At 62.4% G+C, this 5,884-nt stretch overlaps 1 non-coding gene across 1 annotated transcript; it reads right to left on the bottom strand.

Annotated features, from left to right (window-relative positions):
* Positions 1-1,621: 1,621 nt before the first annotated feature.
* LOC131869279 (5S ribosomal RNA) lies at positions 1,622-1,740 on the bottom strand. The gene has a single exon (XR_009367668.1). It is a non-coding gene; the product is annotated as a 5S ribosomal RNA (ribosomal RNA).
* Positions 1,741-5,884: the final 4,144 nt, after the last annotated feature.

Raw genomic sequence — 5,884 nt, 5'->3', positions numbered from 1 at the left:
GCCCGGTTTGCCCCGGGTGCGCACCTCGCGTGCACCTTCGGCGGGGTTGCGCGCCCTGGTGGGCACCATGGTGCGCACCAAGGAGCGCTCCGAAGTGTGCTCCAAGGTGCGGCGTGCACGAAGTCGGAGCCCGGTTTGCCCCGGGTGCGCACCTCGCGTGCACCTTCGCCGCGGTGGGCACCATGGCGTGCACGAAGTCGGAGCCCGGTTTGCCCCGGGTGCGCACCTCGCGTGCACCTTCGCCGGGGTGGGCACCTCGGCTGGGTTGCGCGCCCTGGTGCGCACCAAGGAGCGCTCCGAAGTGTGCTCCAAGGTGCGGCGTGCACGAAGTCGGAGCCCGGTTTGCCCCGGGTGCGCACCTCGCGTGCACCTTCGCCAGGGTGGGCACCTCGGTGCGCACACCTTCTCAATGTTTTCTTGCCTTTTCTGGAAATTGGTGAAGGCAGCGCATCAAAGGTGCGCACCTCGGTGTGCTCCGAGGTGCGAACCCGAGAGCGCTCCGAGGTGCCCACGAAGTCGAAAGTCGGGTTAATTGCATTGTTTTCCCCGGGTGCGCTCCGAGGTGCGCAACATCGGCGCGCACCAAGGAGGGCTCCGAAGTGTGCTCCAAGGTGCGCACGATGGCGTGCACCTCTGGTGCGCACGATTCGGAGCTCGGTTTGACCGGGGTGCGCACACCTTGGCTGGGTTGCGCACCTTTTGTGCGCTCCAAGGTGCGCACGAAGTCGGAGCTCGGTTTGCCCCGGGTGCGCACCTTCGCCAGGGTGCGCACCTTGATGCGCACGCCTTGGCTGGGCTGCGCACCTTGGTGGGCGCCATGGTGCGCACCTTTCGTGCGCTCCAAGGTGCGCACGAAGTCGGAGCTCGGTTTGCCCCGGGTGCGCACCTTGGTGGGCGCCATGGTGCACTCCGAGGTGCCCAAGATTGGTGCGCACCAAGGAGCGCTCCGAAGTGCGCTCCAAGGTGCGCGCGAAGTCGAAAGTTGGGTTAATTGTCCGGTTTGCCTCGGGTGCGCACCTTGCGTGCACCTTCGCCAGGGTGGGCGCCTTGGTGCGCACACCTTGGCTGGGCTGCGCACACCTTGGCACCCGCGTTTCCTTCATTTTAAATTTTTTTTTTTTACAATCTCTCAAGTGGGAAATTCTATAATCTCAACTTTTTTTGCCTTTTCAGGAAACTTTTGAATGGAGCGCATCATTGGTGCGCTCCGAAGTGTGCTCCAAAGCTCTCTCCAGCTGCGTGCACCTGCCCCGGCCGCGCACCCGGCCCCGCCCAGCTTCGCTCACCTGTCCCGGGCGTCTGGTGCGGAACCTTAGAGTAAGAAACATCACCGTGCACCTTGGCCAACGTGCGCGACTCGACCGAGCGCGCACTGGCCGAGGTGCACACCGATTTCACCTGGGTGCGCGCGCAGCACCTCGGGCGCACCGGGGTGCGCGCACAACGCCCGGGTTGCACCGTGGCCTGTGTGCTCGGGGCGCCTCGGGTGCGCGCTCGGTGTCGCCCCCGCGCGCGCGGTAGTGCGGGCAGCGCACCCCGGCCCGGCCCGGCCCCGACGAGAACGCAAACGGGCAAAAGGTTTATTCAAATAGCATTGCGATGCCCGGCGAAAAACTAAAAAAGGGTGCAACACCGGGACTTCCCGGGAGGTCACCCATCCCAGTACTACTTCGGCCCAAGCGCGCTTAACTGCGGAGTTCTGATGGGATCCGGTGCACTAACGCTGGTATGATCGCACCCGTTATGAGCTTGTCGCAGTGTGTACTTAGCAAACCGCGACCCACGTGCGAATCCACCCCGGCCACCCACCCCCGTCGAGGTGCACACCCTCCCTCGCGAAGTGCGCCCCGTTCGCCAAGTGTGAGCCCTGCCCGGGTGCGCGCACCTTGCTAGGGCGTCGGGTGTGCACCCGGCCCGGCCTACGTGCGTGCACCTGTAGGGGGCGTCGTGTGCGTGCAGTGTCCCGTCTGCAACGCGGTGCCCACACACCACCTCGGGCGCAACGACCTGCGCTCACATGTGGGCCGAGTGCACCTTGGTGCATGTTCGGGGCGCCTCGGGTGCACGCTCGATCTTGCCCCGGTGCACCAAGGCGCTCGGTTTGCCCCGGGTGCGCACTTGGTGCAAGGTGGGCACCCAAAATAGGGATCAAGCACCAAAACACAAGTTTCGGGATGCAAAATGGGACCCAAGGACCACAAATGCGTTCCAAGACCCATGATGGGTCCACGAGAACAAAAATGTGTTCCGAGACTTAATAAACAAATATTGGGTTTTAGGAGAAGAAACATGCTCTGATGCCCAAAACGAGAATCGACCCCGAAAAGGCCACAGGCCAAAAGTGGGATGCGAGACAAAAAAAAATGGGACCCGAGGACCAAAATTGGGTTCCCAGGTCGAAGACAGGGCAACCGGACAAGAAACGACCTCTAAGGCTCGAAATGAGTCCCGACGACTAAAACTTGACAAGAAGCACCCATCAGGCACCCAACTCGACACCCATGGGATGCCGACCCACCCGGGCTTCCACCTAGCACACCTTGGCACCCACCCACCCTCGCACCCAACCTCGCACCCAACTTAGCACCTTTGAACCCACATTGGCACTCACCCTGACCCTGGCACCTTGGAACCCACATTGGCACTCACCTTGACCCTGGCACCCACCTTTGCACTCACCTTGGGACCCACCCTGGCTCCCACCTCGGCACCCACCCAGACACCCACCTTGGTTCCTTGGCACCCACCTTGGATCCTTGGCACCCACCCCGACACCCACCTTGGCACGCAACTTGGCTACTTGCCACCCACCTTGGCTCCTTGACGCCCACCCCGACAACCACCCCGTGACCTACCCTGGCTAGGGTTGGTGCACACCCACCCTGGTGCCCACCTTGGCACCCACCCTATGACCCACCTTGGCACGCACCTTAGTACCCACCCCGTTACCCACCCTAGGACCCACCCCGTGACCCACCTTGGCCAGGGTGGGTGCCTTGGTGCGCACAACTTGCCTGGGCTGCACACCAGGGCGGGCTCAAGATGGCACCCGCGTTCCGTTTTTTTCACTATCTTTCAAAACGGAAATTTTAAAATCTCATTTTTTTCTTTTTTTTGCCTTTTCTGGAAATTAGTGAAGGCAGCGCATCAAAGGTGCGCAATGCTGGTGCGAACCCGGGAGCGCTCCGATGTGTGCTCCAAGGTGCGGCGTGCACGAAGTCCGAGCCCGGTTTGCCCCGGGTGCGCACCTCGCGTGCACCTTCGCCGGGGTGAGCACCTTGGCTGGGTTGCGCGCCCTGGTGCGTACCAAGGAGCGCTCTGAAGTGTGCTCCAAGGTGCGGCGTGCACGAAGTCGGAGCCCGGTTTGCCCCGGGTGTGCACCTCGGGTGCGCACCTCGCGTGCACCTTCGCTGCGGTGGGCACCTTGGCTGGGTTGCGCGCCTTGGTGGGCACCATGCAGTGCACGAAGTCGGAGCCCGGTTTGCCCCGGGCGCGCACCTCCGCCAGGGTGGGCACCTTGGTGCGCACAACTTGCCTGGGCTGCGCATCAGGAAGGGCTCAAGATGGCACCCGCGTTCCGTTTTTTTCACTATCTTTCAGAACGGAAATTTTAAAATATCGTTTTTTTTTGCCTTTTCTGGAAATTAGTGAAGGCAGCGCATCAAAGGTGCGCAACGCTGGTGCGAACCTGGGAGCGCTCCGATGTGTGCTCCAAGGTGCGGCGTGCACGAAGTCGGAGCCCGGTTTGCCTCGGGTGCGCCCTGGTGGGCACCATGGTGCGCACCAAGGAGCGCTCCGAAGTGTGCTCCAAGGTGCGGCCTGCACGAAGTCGGAGCCCGGTTTGCCCCGGGTGTGCACCTCGGGTGGGCACCTTGGTGCGCATGCCTTGCCTGGGCTGCGCACCAGGGCGGGCTCAAGATGGCACCCGCGTTCCTTTTTTTTCACTATCTTTCAAAACGGAAATTTTAAAATCTCATTTTTTTTTGCCTTTTTCTGGAAATTAGTGAAGGCAGCGCATCAAAGGTGCGCACCTCGCTGCCCACCACGGTGCGCAACGCCGGTGGGCACCCGGGAGTGCTTCGAAGTGTGCTCCAAGGTGCTGCGTGCACGTTGTCGGAGCCCGGTTTGCCCCGGGTGCGCACCTCGCGTGCACCTTCGTCGGGGTGGGCACCTTGGCTTGGTTTGCCCCGGCTGCGCTCCGAAGCGGGGTTATTGGAGCGCCGCCTCTTTTTTTGTCGGAGCGTTTGGTGGGGTTTCTCGCATTGGCTCTTCCGAGGCCCGGTTGCCACCCTGACGCGCACGAAGTCGGAAGTAGGGTTAATTGCCCGGGTGCGCACCTTTGCCAGGGTGGCACCTTACCTGGGCTGCGCACCAGGGCGGGCTCAAGATGGCACGCGCGTTCCGTTTTTTTCACTATCTTTCAAAACGGAAATTTTAAAATCTCCTTTTTTTTTTGCCTTTTCTGGAAATTAGTGAAGGCAGCGCATCAAAGGTGCGCACCTCGCTGCCCACCTTGGTGTGCTCTGAGGTGCGCACCCGGGAGCGCTACGAAGTGTGCTCCAAGGTGCGGCGTGCACGTTGTCGGAGCCCGGTTTGCCCCGGGTGCGCACCTCGCCTGCACCTTGGCCGGGGTGGGCACCTTGGCTGGGTTTGCCCAGGGTGCGCTCCGAAGCGGGGTTACTGGAGCGCCCCCTCTTTTTTTGTCAGAGAGTTTGGTGGGGTTTCTCGCATTGGCTCTTCCCAGGCCCGGTTGTTGGGTGCGCTCCCACCCTGGCGCGCGCGAAGTTGGAAGTTGGGTTAATTGCCCGGGCGCGCACCTTCGCCAGGGTGGGCACCTTGGTGCGCAAACCTTGGCTGGGCTGCGCACCAGGGCGGGCTCAAGATGGCACCAGCATTCCCTTTTTCTCACTATCTTTCAAAACGGAAATTTTAAAATCTCGTTTTTTTTTTGCCTTTTATGGAAATTAGTGAAGGCATCGCATCAAAGGTGCGCACCTCGCTGCCCACCTTGGTGTGCTCCGAGGTGCCCACCACGGTGCGCAACGCCGGTGCGAACCCGGGAGCGCCCCGATGTGTGCTCCAAGGTGCGGCGTGCACGAAGTCGGACCCCGGTTTGCCCCGGGTGCGCACCTCGCGTGCACCTTGGTGCGCACACCTTGGCTGGGTTGCGCGGCCTGGTGGGCACCATGGTGCGCACCAAGGAGCGCTCCGAAGTGTGCTCCAAGGTGCGGCGTGCACGAAGTCGGAGCCCGGTTTGCCCCGGGTGCGCACCTTCGCCGCGGTGGGCACCATGGCGTGCACGAAGTCGGAGCCCGGTTTGCCCCGGGTGCGCACCTCGCGTGCACCTTCGCCGGGGTGGGCACCTCGGCTGGGTTGCGCGCCCTGGTGCGCACCAAGGAGCGCTCTGAAGTGTGCTCCAAGGTGCGGCGTGCACGAAGTCGGAGCCCGGTTTGCCCCGGGTGTGCACCTCGGGTGCGCACCTCGCGTGCACCTTCGCTGCGGTGGGCACCTTGGCTGGGTTGCGCGCCTTGGTGGGCACCATGCAGTGCACGAAGTCGGAGCCCGGATTGCCCCGGGCGCGCACCTCCGCCAGGGTGGGCACCTTGGTGCGCACAACTTGCCTGGGCTGCGCACCAGGAAGGGCTCAAGATGGCACCCGCGTTCCGTTTTTTTCACTATCTTTCAGAACGGAAATTTTAAAATCTCGTTTTTTTTTGCCTTTTCTTGAAATTAGTGAAGGCAGCGCATCAAAGGTGCGCAACGCTGGTGCGAACCTGGGAGCGCTCCGATGTGTGCTCCAAGGTGCGGCGTGCACGAAGTCGGACCCCGGTTTGCCCCGGGTGCGCACCTCGCGTGCACCTTGGTGCGCACACCTTGGCTGGGT

The sequence above is a fragment of the Cryptomeria japonica genome, unplaced genomic scaffold (assembly GCF_030272615.1).
Source record: "Cryptomeria japonica unplaced genomic scaffold, Sugi_1.0 HiC_scaffold_242, whole genome shotgun sequence".
NCBI classification, from domain to species: Eukaryota; Viridiplantae; Streptophyta; class Pinopsida; order Cupressales; family Cupressaceae; genus Cryptomeria; species Cryptomeria japonica.
The sequence above is the reverse complement of the archived record's forward strand: the minus strand, read 5'-3'. Positions and strand labels throughout refer to the sequence as shown.